Source organism: Cyprinus carpio, unplaced genomic scaffold (genome assembly GCF_018340385.1).
Source record: "Cyprinus carpio isolate SPL01 unplaced genomic scaffold, ASM1834038v1 S000006657, whole genome shotgun sequence".
NCBI classification, from domain to species: domain Eukaryota; kingdom Metazoa; phylum Chordata; class Actinopteri; order Cypriniformes; family Cyprinidae; genus Cyprinus; species Cyprinus carpio.
This window is the reverse complement of record NW_024879281.1, coordinates 311,091-330,158: the sequence shown is the minus strand read 5'-3', so window position 1 is coordinate 330,158 and position 19,068 is coordinate 311,091.

The window sequence follows — 19,068 nt, the reverse complement described above, 5'->3', positions numbered from 1 at the left end:
GTAAATAGGTAAAAGGGAGGAGAGATTCCAAACGGAGCCGCGGGATATTATTCTCAAAAAAAGGTCACACATATACTACATCGAGTCTGGGTTTTCTTTCTTCTTCTTTAATACAGTCTCCTTATTTATTCTCAGCATGGGACAGAGAATACAGGCATTGTGGAGATATTAAGATAAAACCGAAACTGTTTTCTCCATAAACCTAAAATTCGTGTCTGTTGGGTTATTTAGTAATGGTACGGGCTGTTGCAGTTACAAATCGGTGATTTGGGGGGGGGTTCCAAGGACTCTTTATTTTTATTCCCCGTATTTTTAGTTTGAACCTCTCAATAAAAAATAACTTCCTGTGACACTAAGGAGTTTTATCCAAGTTTCCTCTCGTGGGGTATAAATCACGGAAATCATGGGAAGGTCTGGGGGGGAGAGGAAGAAGGTGAATGCAAAAAGCTCAGTGGGAAAATGGTGGGTGACCAAGATGCGGGTTGGCACTGAACTGTGCTAGCGAGAGAAATTTTTGGGAACTCCCCCCACACAACGTGTCGCCACAGCAAAAGTGACGTAAAATTGAATACTTCTCCCTTTCCTGGCTGCAGGGAGAGCACAGGAATTTATGTACGTCAGAATGATGGGCATTTTAAGGGGGGGGAAAATTATCGCCCACGTGAAATAATAAAGACAGAACGGAATTATATTTGAATGGGTTCAAATATAATCTAGATAAATAGATAGATGACAGACATACAGACATGACAGACTTGACTATGATAGATAGATAGATCTAGACACGTCCCACGACTATAGACGGATAGAATTATAGACACTCATCATACATACAGGCCTAAAAGAAAAAAACAGATAGATAGATAGATAAGATAGAATAAATAGATAAGATAGATGCTAGATAGGAATATAGATACATCGATAGAGTATACCGATATACCTATATTAGATAGATAGATAGATAGAGATATAGATTAGATAGATAGATAGAAGATACATAGAAGAATAATAGATAATAGATGATATAGATATTATCTATATATCCAATATAATTATAGAATAGTATCGATAGATAGATTAGTGAAAAACTGGAAGTTGATAGATACACATGATGGACTGTCTAGTATTGCCATGGATTTTTTAATAAATTAATTCATTCCTTCAATTAGAAAATTACTGTAATAAGGTTTTTAAGAACAAATTACTAACTTTAACCTGTTTTACCTCCCAAAATTGTGATGGAAATAAATGTGGTAATCATAAATACTTCGGACGGTGCTTCTATTCTTTTTTTTTTTTTTTTAATCAATTCTGATGATGACTCTGCAGGGGCCGAATAAGTGGTCTCCTTATTCCATGTTCCCGCACGGACTCGACACGTGGTCACTGTTTAACCGTTCCAGTTGTTGCGGACTTTTACATTGGGTTGACTGGAAGGTGCGTTCATGTGAACCCTGCTGGTTGCTCAGGGTGTACGCAGTACACGAAGCCGGGACCACGACATCTTGCCCACATCCCTTCGCATGGAGGTGATTGCATTTTCGATGAGCGCCCTGGAGCACGACCCTCGTACCACTGCGACGGGGTGGCACCCGGCTATCGTGGCGTCCAGCTGCGCCTTCCCCGCGAAGTGTGCGGTCATGCACGTCACCGCATGAGTGCTACCAAGTAAGAACTAAGTCAGATGGAAATACGAAAATCAGTTTAGCGTTTAAAAACATTCGAGTTGTGTCGTCGAAATGTAAATCACAGTTTGCGCATGTCAATGAATGTTGTCTAGCCTAACGTTAGTCAGGTATGCTGGATCTGTTTATTGCGAGTTGTCGCAATGTCGAAAACTGTTTATCTAGTAAAACTTACTTGATAGCGTCTCATAATATAAGATGAGAATACAAAAACACAATTATAGATCTATATTTGCTTCTCGTGCAATGCATTCTTTAGTTGTCCATTAAAACCTGGTCGTTAAGTAAAAATTGAAAGATAATCGTAGTGCCTGTTCAACGTGACATTGCGTTGCACTTGTCTCAGTGCCTCTGAATACATGGGAAACTACGTCTGTCACAGTAAATCTTTGTTTTTTAGTAAGTCGTGCAATTCAGAGTTAAATCAAAGATATTATCGATTCTCGTTTCTAGAAACAAAGATGTTGCCGCCACGCCCTTGTGCAGTATCGGGGCCAGAGCTGTCCGACTGCCGACCTTCAGCACGCGCTTTAACAAAGTGGCCGTGGTGCGTAGATAACAAATCGTGGCTGGGTGAGCGCGTGGCCTGCTGCTGTCATGGGTCCAAAAAACAGGAAGGGGAAACGAACAAGCTGGCCTGCGACGGAACAACAAGAAGGCGAGGACTATTCTATATTCGCCAACCATTGTAGTTTTGTGACGGGCCAGCAGGCTGAGAAGGGCCCATTCCGACTCCGAGGAGCTGTACTCAAACCTGTACTCCGAGAGGAGCAGGTGGACACTCGTGGGCAACATATGGCGGCGCCTGCGAGCAAAACACGCCCCACACTGGACAAAAAACTCATAGCAGCACTGGCTGGGGTTTCATGTGGGGAAGCCGAGAAAGATTGAAGATGATGAGCTGAGAAAGGTTATTCCCTTTCTTCTGGGACTTTTCATGGGTGCTATTTGTAATTTTTGTGAATAAGACACTATTGCCCACCCTTAGTCCTGATCTGATTGATGATTCACACCTCCCTGGTTAAGGCTACGTCTACAAGTCCAGCGAGCGCTGGGTGCGCGTTGAAAGAAACCCAGACCCATGGCTCATCGCACAGCCTTTCTACAGATTAACACAATCCCAGAAATGCTCTCTAGCTCTTCAGTATTCTCACGGGATAGATCGTGTCCTAGGTCGTCCTATGAAGATCGCAGCTGGAGCGTGTTATGAAAGTTAGAGGCCTTACCAGGGACGGGGTTCTGCTGAGGGGCGACCAGTCAAGTACGTCGCCTAGCCACGTTTCGCTATTTGAACATGTTTCGTAGCACTCATCTTGGTCTACATTTTATCTGCTTCGTTTATGCATTTGTGTGGTTTTACAACAGCAACTCCGTCTGACGCGACTTGTTGCTTTAGGGGTGCATGCGAGCCACGCGCGGCACTGGTGCGTCCCTCGGTGCACCCGCGGAATGTCCCAGTCTTCCAGCCGGTGTAGTGAGTCATTAGACAGAAAGAGAACGTGCGCGCAGAGACACGCGAGTCGACAACGCACACGCCGCCTTCCAGGGTTTGAAGAGAGATGGCCATCCAGGGCTCGCCCTCCTTTTGACCCCCCAAAGAGGCCCCCCACCCCCTCAACGCTCTCCTGGTTTCCCCCCACCCCTATTATGTTTTCACATCAACTCGAGTCGATCAGATCACTTGACAGTTCAGTTTCGTTGAACCTACTATGCTCTTGTGGCCTGAATGTAGTGTACTCCGCTGTTGGTGTTGACCACACACACCCACCACGGTCAATGTTGTCCACTCTATTCACCCACTCAGATTACCATGTTTGGATCTATTGTTACGGTTTGGTTCCTATACAGACGTCACTCCCGAGCACCCAGCTCTTCCCTGTGGCGTCCCTCACCTCATTTAATTCCTATTAGTTGCTTCAGTTTTACTTGTGCAATTTCCGAACGCCAAAGTCCGGACAGAGACACGAGCTGGGATGTACCGCTTTGTGTTGGGTGATGGTCGGTCAAGCTTCTATAGTGTTACATGCAGGGTTGCCACCTTCTGGTGGCCCCGCCCACCCTGACCCCGTACCGGACGCTTCGTGCACTGCCCGTCCCCGGCTTGAACCAGTCCCAGATCTTGAGGCATGCAACCCTTCATTTTAATTTCATCTTAACACTGACTGTTAATTTTGTGCCAAGAAACCTTCTTCACTCCTCAGTTGTATGCTGTTATACCTAATATTACTTGAGGAGAAGGAATAAGTAAAAGTACAAGCCCGATCACTAACTTGTTAGATAATGGATCAGGTAAAATACAACCGTTTTAATACATCGTCAGTATACACACTATTTTATCCTCTGAACACACTGAATAAACCTGCTACTCTCATTATGTTTCCTGTAAATGTAAGGGGACTCTTATATAAGATTCCAGTTACCTGTCCCTAAAAACAAAATGTTCTGCAAATAAATTCCCCAGGTTCACAACAAATACCACCCCATATGTAATGAAACAAACTACCCACTCATTTAACGCAAATGAACTAGCACCAGTAATGTTTCTTGCTCGCAGCCCCCCCGTTCCACTGTTTGCAAATCTGGCTTGGCAAGCGATCACGCGACTGAAAACCCGACTAACATAGAGTCAACAACTGAATAAAGTTAAGTCACGACTGATGAGCAAGACATACCATCAAAGAAGCACGATGTTGATCGCCTAGTGTGGCGGGGCACCACACACCCGCAGTTATCTTCCACTCACACTCGATGCTGACGACAACAAAGTAGGCAACCACAATGTTCAACCTGTTTTGAGAGCCAAACCGTCACACCACGCAGAACATTCCGCTATGGTTTGTAAAGATGTGGTGAATATTGCTAGTGTGTGGTTGGTATCGCTGTGGTATTGAATGTTTATATTTTTAGACTCTTCCAAAAGTTCCCTATGCTCCAGTTGGACACAGAGTACAGAAAAGAAAGTGGGACGCGCTGGGTGGTTATCAAACTGGAAGTGGTGGACAGGGACGTCAAAACGGGCACCGAGGTCGTTCATTTGGGCCACACCATTTTCCAGTAAGCTGCTGAATCAAGTTCTCCACTGCCTGCTGTCATAACATGAAAACAATCCGTGTGATTTTTGCATTGGGCAGTTAAAGGGCCAAGTCGAATTAACAGAAAGTGTAATCTAGTCCTAGTTGACTGAAGATTTAAAAGCTTTTAAGCTTAATCTTCTTTCTGTCATCAGTCCCCACCATGCTGGATTCCATTTGCATTGTTAAAGAATTGCTTTATTAAGACGTTACCAAACTTCGAACATTCCTAATAGGTTGACATTAAGCATGCAAAAACGTATTGGCTTAAAAAATCCAAGTAAAAAGAGTATATGTTGATTCTTAACAGATTACTGTATTATATTCCCCATTAATATTATAATTTGTTGGCCTTTCCTGTGCAGTATCACATGTACTCCAGAGACTAGGCTATGTGCGCCGATATCACGTTGATGTGGAAGAACAAACTTAATGATCTTAAGTCTCCAGGTAACTGTTGTTGCCATTTCATAGGAATTATTTAGTGACATTTTAATTAGTGTGTCCTTTATGTTAAGTGTGCTTGTGTTCTCTGTTCAGAGCCATCAAACAACCTAGTGTCCCAGAGAGCCAGGAGTTCGTCGAGTTCAACTCCTTACCAGTCCAAGATGGTCATCCGCCCACACCGGTCATTTGACGAGGTGAGAAAAGGAATCTCCTGTGGTCAGTATCTGTCTGCGAGATGGTCTTAGTTTGCAGTCCTAAGCTAGTTATCTTGTCTCCAACAGAATGGCTTTGATTACCTGCTGACTTACAAGCGATGATCCCAGACGGTCTTCCCTCGATATTGCGTCAGCTCGGGATGGTGTTAGTGAGTGAGCAATCTGTTATGTGCAGTCATACTTTTATTTTTAATATGCGCGGCATTTTGGACATTAAATCCAGTATCTTTTTTTTCACACCTGGCAGTGCTGGGGGAATTGAGAGAGATTTACAGGACATAAATATAAAGGGCCACATAAAATGATTAAAGAATTCTGGAAAAATGTATCGTCAGGGTTCCCACGTGTCCTGGAAAACCTGGAAAATTGATGACTGATATTCCAGTCCTGGAAAACATGGAAATTAAGAGAAAATGTCAAAATGTCCTGGAAAATTTATTTTTATTTTATGAATTTTCCTTTAGCCAAGAAGAAACAGTTACCACTGGCCCGATAAAAAATTATGTTAGAAAAACGTTCAAATGGCCATAAATCAGAACCGGCCTGTTTCTGCTCTAAAAAAACGCCGCCAAACGGCAACAAAGCTCTTTGTTTTATTTCAGGCTGATCTCTTTTCCGGATATTGTACACAAATGTATGGTAACATTTTTTCCAAAAATGTAATTTGTGTGGACAATACGAGGTCTGTAAATGGGATGTTAACACAAAGGCCAGAGACGATGAGGGACAAATGCAAAGAGGGGAAATACTGTAGTTGGCAGAGCAAACTCCATGATTCATGATGCGCAAAATATTGGAAGAAAATCCTAAATATTGAAGTAGGGATGGGGGGTCTATAAAAATTTTTTCAGAAAAGTTTACATCGGTGTTTCCTTTTCATCTCTCCTCTCTATAATTGCATTACTAGAGTGGTGTGTGAATAAAAGACATCCTGCAGCGAATCGATGCGTTTTTGTAAGAAAAATATGCCCATTATTTAAAATTTTATAAACTGTCATCTCGCTAACTGTCGTTACTTGCGTTCATTCGGGGTGGATGGCGTAGGACCTAGGCATATCGCATGCGAACACAGAAGCAGAGAGGAGAGAACAAAACAAAAGCACCTTCCTGCAGCGGCTGTTTCTGGGACCACATGTTTGCAAAGATTTCACTTCCTCTCTCTCTCACAGGCATGCCAGACTTCCTGGGAGAAGCTTCACACCGCCTGCTATCTAGAGCTTAAAAAACTATGGACGTCGGAATCCACGACTACGTCAATGTCATAAAAACCTACCAACCCACCCAAGAACGACTAGCTGATAAATGCTCACACTGGTGGCCCCGAGTCAGATCTATGCACTGAGGCGATGAACACAGCGATTGATAGGTACTCCTCGAAAAAATGACCTGGAAACAGAACATTTTTTCACTTATGGGGTCATAATTGAAACAACCACAAAGACATTCAAACCAACTTATTCCCTAAAATTGCATTCTATGCCAGTCCTGGCAGTAGCGTGTCATACTGATCGCTCACACCCCCATTCAGGTGGGTAGTTTGGCTTCCTCTTTCTGTAGGGTTGCATCTAAAACCAAAACCGCTGAGATGTGAGCCAAAAATAAAACGGCTCGTTTATCTAATTGTAGATTCTTCCTGCCAAATTCACTCCGCATTTCAATCATCAGATTCAATCATTGCTGGTTGCAGATGCGTGAAAAAACAAACAGAAGCATGCACCACGCCCCTACCAGCTTCAAACTTCAGGAAGTCGCTTGTGCACCAAACCACCTTTTTTTTTTTCCCACTGTGGTTCTTTTTTCCAGTTTATACTGTCGATGAGCTTACTCTCAGCTGAACCAAGATCGAGTCACCATCGTCCTCATTTACCGTGTGGAATGTTCACTGCCAGTAAAAAACCCAAACAGCCTTCACAGGATCCACCAAAACTCTGGAAAACGAGGAGAGGGGTGTCTTATGGCCAACGTACAACATCCTCATTGATCGGCTCAGCTTTCTCCTTGCACTCTAGAGGGCTATTTGAATGTATAACAATCTTCTTTTCTACTCTGAATCCAGGCAAATGAGGGACACTGTGATCGATGTTGTACTGAAGGTGGAAGGACAGTGTGCAAGTCTGCATACAAACTCACTGGCAGGATGTATTTTGTGCAAGTGCAAAGGAATTATGGGTTGTTTTTTTGTGATCGGGAATCCACTCTAATGGGATGTGTCTGTGGATATACATGTTTACTTAAAAAAAAAAAAAAAAAAAAAAACAAAAAATTGGTGCAGGTCAAACTTAGCTTGTTGATGCAGATTTACACTGATTTTGATCAACCTGCAGACATTACAATCTAGATTATTGTTCCTGTTTTGGTTTCCGTCCAATCGTTTGCCCTTTTATTTCATACTGACTTATGTAGTGGACACCGGTGCAGTTATCTACATACAGTAGCACTACAGTTTACTGTGTGGAGAATACCTATGAAAAATCCATCTGAGGGAACCACAAAGGTCTACGCATCTTGTGGGTTCCGTTTTATCTTTTAGGCCTTTGTCAGAGGAACATTGATTTTAAAATGAAAGCAGATTATTACGAATTCCTATGGTCAGATTTTATTTGGTGGATGTGCAAATATATACTCTGTGTAGGACATCCAGATGTCCTCTGGTTTGAAATGAGGTGTGCACTTGATAATGGTATGACATTTTTTGTTACATGAGTGGTAACTAAATAGCATATTTTCAAGGATAATTATGTTGCATTTGCAAATGTGCATGGTCCCAAAGACGCACTGTTGAGTTAGTGATATATGCAACAATTCATATAACTCAAGCATGGACTTTCAGTTTTGAATATACCTATGCTCTTTCTGAAGGTGCAATAAACCTACAGCGTCATTGATTGCTTCACTGTTGTTCCATATGAAATTCAATTCCCTCTTTTTTTTATGTCCCTTGTTTCTTTAATTTAGTCAGAGAATACCCATGTCGCACCGTTCTGCTAGGGATCATCATAGAAAAAGACATGGGCCTAAATATATTTGTGTAAGTTTAAACATTTAGATAGAAACTGCCCTATGTTACATACTTTACTTTTTACATCGGAAAAAAGACAGATAAAATAGTTCATTATTTATTATATTTTTTTAGGGAGGAAAAAAAAAAATGTAAAGGTGGTGATGATCATTTTCTATGATTTTGCTTCATGTTTAAATAAAACTGTTGTTCACAGTGGTCAGTCAAAAGTTTTCAGAAGGCCTTGTCTTTTTATGAAATATTCCAAATTTATAGATGATACACTCTATTGATCATCATTAACCACAGCAAATATTTTTGATGTACATTAGATTGGAAAAAATGAGGTTATTTTTTTGTAAGTTTTTTTTTTTTACTGAGGTACAATTTGAATTATGATACTGCGCCTAATATTGCATAACGACAAATTTTTTTTTTTTTTAGTCATTAATACAAATATCCTAGTAGTCATTGTCTAATTCCGTTTCCCAAAAATAATAATTTATTTCCACGGAAATGTACATTAGTCCACTCATCCTGAATATGGTTGTTGAGCACACAATGCCTATTCTGCCATTTCATCTAAACATACATTCTGAATAAATCAGAAATTCACTAGTATTCAAATTCAAAAGGCATTTTCTTGGTCCGCTTATGGTTGAGCTTGAGTTTGTTTTTTGCCTCTAATGTGCAAAATTATCCACCTTATTCATGTAATGACAATTAAAATAATTTGGAATCATCTTCTGAGTCTTGTTTTCATTTTATTATGTTCGGTATAGTATTGAAGACTGTGACCTTCAAAAACAGGGCCAGTGTAAATCTGATGTTTTAATAGCCTTTTTAATCATCATATGCAGCCACTTCTGGGAACAACAGAATAAAGTCCAATAACATTCTTCATAGATAGACTTGCATTTATTAATAGTCTTGATATGTATTGATGTTTTGCTATTATCAGTATTATCATTGCTCATATTTGAAGGTAGTGATCTAATAATACCTCTAACCTAAAAGGCCTCGGTTACACCCTAGCATTGTGGCGGTGACGCTTCTGCACAAGCAAACACCCATTGACGTTCTCGTTTAAAAGTAAATTTAAAAGCGTCATGCATGTTGATGTTGTTCTGGTCAATATGCCACATCACACCAGACTACTGGCTGCAGCTATCTCTGTATATGACAAAATTACATAATGGTGGTCATGATTGTACTTCAATTATAGTGCATTTTTTTTTATCTGGCTGGACTGTGGCATAGTATTTGATTAATTACATTTATAGTTAGACATTCATGGCCATTTTAGGTTTGATATGCATCTTTTTTTAAACCCCTCAGTGATCGCATCAGTTAAAGTGTTCAAAATCTCAGTATGTATGTGCTATGAATAATTTCTAAAATGTGAGCATGAGGACTCCGTGCAAACGAGAGTCGAATCGGCAAAGATTCAATAAATAAAAACACTTGTGCACTTGCAAACAGATGACACAATATCCGAAAGCGGAGTCCTTTTACTTGAAAATGACTGGAGCGGAGCAGAGCAACCCTAACATGACCTCAGACGGTAAAACCAGAGTGGTTTCATTCATCTACGAGACTGACTGAAGTGCTGCTCTGCAGTGAGCTCCACCCCTCTTCAATGCCACCTCCTGACTGCATCTAAGATTGCATTTACTCGAGCAAGGCTTGCATTACTAAAGTCTTTTTGTCTCAGCTAGTAGTGCAAAACAATGGCTGATGTGCCAAAAAAACAAAGTTTGGTTCATTACATTTTCTCATAACGACATTTTTTTTGAGCTTTGCAACTGCACTCACGTTGCTTAATAGTGTAAAGCAAAAGGAAAATCTAGTTGAGATTAAGAAGATCCCCATTGTAGATTGAGACCTACTCTGAATATTGCGGGGGTTGGGGTATATATCTTCCCTTCTGTTGTATGGTGGTTACGGCTTCGGAGGTATAAGCAAATGAAAGGCACCATAAAGAAATAAATATCAAGCCATGGCATCAGCTTTGCTGAGGAAGTGCATGTTGGCAACAGAACTAACACTATTTTTGACCACAGTGTCACTATTTCCACATATTGTTTGCTACTCATTTTTCTACTGTGTAATGCCATCATGTCACAATCATACAAACCAAAATCATTATGCAATTTTATTCTCTTGTCAAATATCTCTGATTCTGGGACAATAAAAAGATCACCACTTTAAACCCAGACTGTTTGCCACAAGGTTTGATTCTTTAAGCTTGTGGATATAAGCCAAGGGAACCGCGCAGTTTACAACACAAGAAAAACATGCGAAATGAATCCGAGAACTCTAGAAAGTGAACAACAAGTACTCCAAAGTGCCTTGGCACACAACCATGGACAGAAAGGGAACTGCATGGTTTTAGATCACGCACAATGGATGTCCTGCGGCAAAGTCGTTAAAGTCAGATCGGAAACTAGTTTAGAATGTGGATCTGTCACAAAAGACGAGATGCAATGGTCCATGTACATCAAAATGCTGTTTAAAATCATGCGGAATACACTGAAGGTTGTCTGGGAACAGGGTCAATGGCTCCAAGTCCTGCGTAAGGTGGAACCACAAATCATAGATCACTAGGTGAATCCGGTAATTCAAAAAGCACCATCAAAATATCAAGAAGTTGCTCTTCTTCAGCATATCCATCCTTTCGATGTTGTATCTGTTCTCTAAAAAGACTGTATTCAGGTTTCCTAGAAACTGGAAGTTAGAAGAGAAATCGAGTAAAAGTACGCAATAACCCGTTATAGAGGTTGTTGCAAGGTGTTCATTACTGATTGTGAGTGACACAATGTGAAGATGGGTGGATAGAATGCGTTTTTTTTTTTTTTTTTTTTTAAATGTAAGATTTTTTTTTTTTTTTTTTTTTAAATGTAAGAAGGATGTCTGCAACATTAAAAAAAAAAATCCAAAAAAGAATTAGTCATAGGTCACGTTCTCACTGCACGAGATTCGCAGGCACCGCCCATTGCCTGCGCGCAAAAACTGCGACAAACCCCACCCTCGTCCGGCAACATCACTATACCTCCCTACTACCTATGTCTGCTGCCCAGTCTTGACAAAACTGTCAATTTTCTACAAATTTCAGTAGAATCCATGAAATGGAACTCACGAGACACTCCAGAATGGAGGTAACAAATGAGAGTGGTTTGGTAATCTACATGAGATTGCTGTTCATTCAATTGTTCAGCGGGTTTTCAATAAAATCTATAAAAATAGAGTTTGTTGAAGTGATGCTTGTCTTGTTAAGGGACATCAATCGCTCCCCAGCCTTTTTAACTTGCTCAAATAGACTGCTTTTCTGGGCAAATAAGAATAAACCACCAATGTACTTTTTCTTTCGCCGTCCGGACAATGTCGTTCTATCCCAGAACATCTGGACATCAGTAGGCTGAGCCTGCTCTGAATTCTTAACTTGTTACGTGCAAAATCTCTTGTGGCAACACTTTCCTAGATATCGCCAGAGTATCTCTTCCAAAACCCACCTAGATTGTCTGCCCATCCATGGTAATCATATTAATCCCTACTTGCCATGCCCCATGGGACATTTTAGTGGGATATTGGGAAGAAATATCGGGCACTAATCAACTCTAAAGGTCGGTAAACATAACTGACCACTTAGCATGATGAAATGCCGCGCGGAGGAAACAAACATTATTAAGTAATGATGGTGGAGAATGAAGGTTGAGGACCAGAAAGAACAGGTGATAAAATATGAATCTTATGGATCGATGGAACTGTTCTACGCCTATATTCTTCAAACCAGTTTCATGGTACAGTTGGTTTCTTACTTACCCTCGTTGTCATCTGTTCTTTGAAGTCGTGCTCTGAAAAAAAAAAAAAAAAAAAAAAATGTTACAATCGTGAAAGCTAAATATTACATCTTACCCAGTTTGTTCAGTACGTGGAGCTCATTTTCGTCCCCCTCTTGCACAATACTTCTTGAAAATCTTCACCGCTGAGAGAAGACTTGTCCAGACCAGGGCAAAAGAAACTCCGCGAGTGCTACCTGAAAACTGTTCTAAAGGAATTGTCAGCGGTCGCGAGCTCTGCCGAAGAAGGGAAAAGTGAAGAACAGTTAAGACATTCACACCAACTTATGCATTTAAGACTCTCGCCTCAATCTTAAGAGGACCATCATCTACAAGAGGTTCTTGGTAGAGGACCTATGCCAACAGGTTTCAACAACAGGGATAGCTGCCCTAAAAGAAGATCTTCATGCTGAGACTCACTGCCTCTTGTGTCTTTGCCTCATCGAGTCGGACTAAGCCATCATCTGAGGAGCTTCTGTTCTGAGCTGGGCGTTGTCTGGACTGGACCTGTTAGCGCGAACTGAAGGCAAACTTGTCAAGGATGTCTCTCCTCCAACACCCAATACTCGGGAAAAAAAGAAAAGAAACGCCCCTTACCCTCTGACCCTACCACAGGGGGGTTTCACACAATACCACCCAGGATAGGCTAGGCTGTTGCGCTGAAAGGGATGTTCGGGTGTGGTTGGGCGCCAGGGGTAGACAGGAGCTACGTGTCAGTTGGACGGGCGTGTAGATGTAGAGCAACCGGCAGTTCCGACCAATTCATAAATATTAATAACAGAAGTCGCTCCCTCTTGGAGGTGAGGGGGGCAAATTCTTTATTTTTGTTAGATGGCGGGAAGCACGCTTTAATTCTACTTAGTGGATGTTTATAGTAGTGGCCTCCGTGACTTCAACTCTTATCATTAGCGTAAAGTTAGTGCACTATAATTTACCAGGCGAAAGGACCCCACGGATCCCCCACCACCCACCCGAGGAAAGTGTCGCCAGCTATGGGAGATGGACGGGGTTACGAGGGCTGTCTGGCAGCTTTATGGGTTAGGCACTGGCTCCTCGTGTCCATAGGATACTGACTTTCCCTAGATGTGGTACTAGCCTCTTAAAAATAGACTCAGATCATGCCCTCGACATCTGCTGCCATTTCATCCCAGTCGAACGCCAAATAACCCCCACCAGAAGAAACAGACGTTACACTTTGCCTGATGCGTCGGCACTTAACAATTCCATTGATACTTACTGGACTAGCACCCACTTGTGGCATTAATGCTTTTCTTTGTTGAGAAAATGATTTGCGTTGTATTTCCACATTAGCGTATTATTTTGTGCCAACAAGCGTGCAGGTGTAGAGGCTTTTTACTTAAAAGTCTTTTGAATAACCACCAGACCAGTATTAATTTTTTCAACACAACTAGAACACCCAAGAAATGCCCTGTGCATCACGCCTTTCTAGATTTTGAAAGGTACGTCATTTTGCTGTATAATTTGGATTATTTGAGAACCGTGTGACACTGCCGCAACTGCTTAAATAGACGGGCCCTAATAACTAAAAGGAAATGTGAAATAGATGTAAATATTCGGCTAAAAGAGTCATTCACAAATGAAGGTAGTTTCAACAGTTTTTGACAAATTACTTTCCATGTTGTGATTACGGCCAGTAAGAATAAAAAAAAAATCGTTTATATAGAGATTATAACAAAGCTTACTCACAAAGTTAATTACTTGCAAAGGAATGTAGCTTAACACAACTTGAAATAGGCATAATTCACGTACCTATTTTATATCAGTTCTAAGAAAATTTTTTACTTTCATATTCAATATTCAAAATGTCTTGAGTTTTTCCATGACTGTAGGGAGAAATGCATTATCCCAATGGCACTGTAAAATACTACAAGTAATTGTTTTATTTTTTCCCTTGTAGTGTTCTTGACTGTCTTAAAATGGCACAGACTCAAATGCAAAAGGCAACAAAAAAGCTTTTTGGCATGATTAACCATTTGGGGGCCGCTTGCACCCATCGCACATCATAACTGTCAAATGTCTCTAGTGAGTGGGTCAGTTAAGCGGCACCCCCCCCAGTGCTTTCTTGACTGGGAGTCCGAGATTCATTCATTAGCTAAGTGGCCACTGGTTATCCTGAGTGATATTGATTAGTCACAGAAGGCCGGTGGAGGGTATAATATGTAGCCACTAGACTGTGAACTGGATTAAACTGGCATGTAAAGTGCTGGTTCACTGACTAGTTACCTCAGTTAATTTTGTTCATCTAAGGTAAACAATGCTAGCAATTGAAACTGAAAAAGACACTGATCAATGTCTTTGGTTTTGTGCTGCGAGCAGAATCAGCGTAACATTCAGGACATCTTCATGGAATTGTTATATTTGGGTTTTATATGAAGTTCACTTTGTTTTTATATATATATATAACTATAACTGCCATTCAAGGAGTTTGTGATCCTGGATTCTAAGAATGACGTAGACATTGTAATATGTCTGAATGTATTTGTGTGATTTACAACGGCCGATCATCTGTCGGACTTTGAGTCCAAAAATAAAAACGAGAAACAACAAATGTTGCCATGGGAACCTTCAGGGCAGTTTAGAATGTCTTATCGCTTTCTTATTTGAGTGTGTACTGATTCTATCCAAGTGCCTCATAGTTTCTTTTAATTTCTTGAACCAGTTCTGGATTACCTTCTGCGTCGAATGCTTCTAGCACATGGTCTTTGCCGACGTTCTGTGGGGGGGGGGGGGGGGGGCGGGTTTCTGCTGTCACTGACACGGACCCCCTACACCAATGCACGGCAAAGAGAAGAAGAGTGACACACTGATGCTAGTGCCACGGTTCAAAAAAAAAAAAACTCAAAAAAAAACTCTTATTTACTACATGGTTTAAACATCTTCCTGTATGTGAATGTAAACAAAAGGCTAAAGGCAGAAAGGTCACCGTTACAGTTGTTAGTCTCGCACTAATATAAGATTCGGTGACTCTTGAACACCTTAGAACGAGATCCCCAATCATCCTGTGTCCGAATGCAAGTTCGCATGATAGGCTAAACGACTACGGGAGTGGTCAACATGTAATGCGCACGTGCAAGCATTGATATTCTTCATACGTTCTGCGTTGCGCGCAAACTAACTTGACCCTCAAATACACTAACGCTATGTTCGTGTGGTATCGCTGTGCAAGTAAATTAATTTTATTTCCACTTCCGACAGAATCGAGGCGGCAAGGCTGTGATCACCCGTAGACCATATCACGAGACAGACTGGTCCACCTGAGCAATCAGAACAGAGAGGCGCTCAGTGAATGAGGGGTTTAAAAGAGAATGTAATCGTAGATACTTGGGCTTCGAATGAACTGTTTGAGAATATTGAAACACTATGAGGTGATTCTACATGTCATATTTTAAGAAATAAAAATATATCAACACGTTATATTAAAATACCATTTAATAAAGCGGACTAACGGTCAGACACACATCGATCAAAAGACAAGGTCATCAATATCACCTGGTATTAATGTAAGAAAGATGACAATCGGTCAATGCTATGTTTTAAACAAAATTAAGGGCTCTCACATGAGGCTTGAATCTAGGAACAAGGTACGTCGTCAAGAGAAAGGGTATCACACACGACTGTACACTGTACCTTGAAGTGAGTTTAAGAGTCTAGTGGAGGTTTTACTGATCTGCTCATGTGGGAAGTAAGATACCTAGTGCTGCAATTGCATCAGAGCCTACTTCACTATCAAGAATGTAATCAGACACATCTTATTCTCTGGCACGCTCAGAACAATAAAGAACACTGACGTACAGCAGAAATGAATACATCATCAACTTTACGTGTCTTAACAGACTTTATTATGGCCACTACATGCGCCATGACTAAGTGAAACAAATACAGTCGACGAGTCTCCTATCATATTTTTAAGTTACTTACTACTTTTAGATTCTTTGATGAGGTTTTTGTGACTCTTTTATCAGAAATCCTAAAAGGAGGTCTCGTTCCATCTGGGAAGTACGTACAGGTGATGTGTAATCCGGGAAGTTGTCGTTGGGCTTTGTGTAAGCTGTGAAATGATCAGTTCGGGTGTATTCTATCATTCTATGCTGCGGCTTTATGATACATAGTGGCATACTATAAAACTATACAAGTCTGGCAGTGAGGACACTAGACGGCGTGACACTGATGATTCATTAGGGCACATTTTGTTTCGTGTAAACGCTTCACACAGGTAGTGCATGTCCACTGAAAGGGACAGTTAAGCAGTATTAAGACATTTTGGTACATCAGCAAATTCACTCTTGTGTAACTACATTCCGAAGCATGCCAGTAAGCGTATGTCAGAAAGTATGCAGCGTAATTGATGCTGCCGCGGACTAAGCGGTAAGTGGTTTTGCGGGCCAAATTCTAAGCAGGCGACATCCCATAAATGAGCGCAGAGAGAAGCACGTTACTCACCATGCCGAAGCGACTAGAGGCAGGTAGTTCCCAGATCTTTTCCAACAGGGGAGTCTTCAAAGTTCCAGCCGGTGGTGACGTCGGAGTGATTGGCCACAGTGCAAAGGGATTGTGTAAGATAATCTCAGATCTCCGTAACAGAGGAGATGCGGGGGCGATTTTGTTGTGAGCACGGAGATGCAGGGGATGGAAACACTGAGAGGAAAATAAACAATCCCAGAGTGTGAAAATCTCGCCTCTAAAAAAAAGCGAGATGACGGAGGATGGAGGACGGACAACAGGGTCGCGGACCCGGGGGTTCGCCCGTCACACCACGTTCAATGAGGTCGTCCAGCGGTGGGCGTCAGGCTCCCTAGCTGTTAGTATCAGCGTTGTGGATCTTGTAACTCGGGGGGGGGTGGGTCGCAGGCGACAACTCGGAAAGGCATTTTCCCACAGGCTCTGCGTCTTATGAACAGGAGCTGCTCCACTTTGATGCACACTAAGACATAGCAAAAGCGTGATGGACAACTGTGTAAACATTGACTGATCTGATTGATGACAATTAGAAAAGAAAATTAACACCTACTGCTCCAAAGCCCTAAGATCGTAACTAAAATGCCGTTACCGCCCATGAATGAAACGAGAACATCACTTTATAATAACATACAAAGAGAAAAGCATTTTCCCTGGTCTGCTGGGTCCCTGTGATCCAGGCTCTTTTGTGTGGACATCATCAAAAAAAACTAAACATGACAATACAACGCAGAAATAAGGTGTATAAATAAACAACAATACTACATAAAAAAAGATTCTTGGAATTATTAATTTTGAAGTATCGTAAGTAGGCATCTACCATTATTATTGATTGAGATAGGCACAAAGTCTATTAGATTCTGCTCAATTCATTAAGGTTACAGTTGTCAGCACTAATGTTTACTATAATTACCTGATTTGTAAGAGACAATGTGTAAGCACGTAAGCTCACTTTCACAAACTATTCCAATAAGTTAAAACCAATCTTTGACTCAGTGGTCTAGTGCTATGTTGCCGCATCACCGGCGTCGAGCCGAATACTACTCGTAACATGGTGGTTTTATTTGTTAATTGGGAGTTGAGAGTCAAGGAAGTCGGGACGTCAAATCTGAATCTTTGACCCCCCCCCTCTTTTAAGTATGCAATAGAAGGCATGAATAGCACCCTGAAGTGCATACAGTGTGCTGTGTCGAAGGTTGAGCCCGCCTTTGTCTTTTATCGTGCTGGAAGCCAACTAGTTGGTGGGTGGCGGGGGGGATTTCGGATGGCCCAAAACTTGCCAACGCGGGTTCAATGAGGAGTTTGGTGTCGGAGGAGACTGCAGAACGTACACGGCACAAATCCGCGGGATGGCGCTTTGCGCCGTTGCAGAAGCGAACTGTTGGAGAAGAGGCATAGATCATGGAGAGGCGTGAATGTGACTGGTAATAAAGCACACCTAAAAAATAAAGAGTGACCCCCCCGAGGCCACACCATTGTCGCTTTAACATAAGATGCGATGGTTCAAGGAAATAGTTTTCCTAAAAATAAAAACTCTCCTTTAGGCAATACCAATATTTTTTTCATTTCAGGACAGATTTGGAGAACAAAGTATTTAGGCCAAAAGTCAAGGGTTTTGCAAGTTTAAACACGTGTTGACTAGATTTGTTTATATTACAAACACGGCAAGCTTTTCACTAACGCTTCACACACACTAATAGACTGGAGTGGTGTTGATTATTGTGATGTTTTTTTGATCAGTTGTTGTGGGACTCTATTCCATTCTGATGCAAAAGCAAATATAACCCATTCACATCACAAGTGCAGAGGGAATACACTGGCTGAGCGACCAGTATTCAGAGAGCGTGTCTACGTGGTGGCACCTCCCTGAATATGGCTCTGGCCACTCCCAGGGTGGGCGGATCCTGGCATGTGTAGCTGCCTAGGGCCGCTTTCTGATCACTCTTTATACTTAACTTTCGGCTGTTTCTATAGCGTGATATTTGACAGCAATAGCGATGGAGCGCATAATGTTACGTGATCCATGGTATATGCGTGAGCACGAATTTCCACTCGCAAGTGATTTCCTTCACTCACACGCCCGCCATAACAAACTCGCAGATGGGGGTGTGCTTTTAAATATACATTGTTCTTATTATGACCCCAGGGCGCTGCTTTTTGCTCAGAGATTACGTGTATGCTCAAACGTTCTTGAATTCAACTGAAGACTAGAAGCGCATTTTTTCTAATTCAGATGAGGAGTAGGCCTCATCTCATTAAATGGAAGCTATAGCTAATTATAGTCAGCCTTCTCTAGTTATTTATTTTATTAATAGCCTACCTATTTTAGTTAAGTGC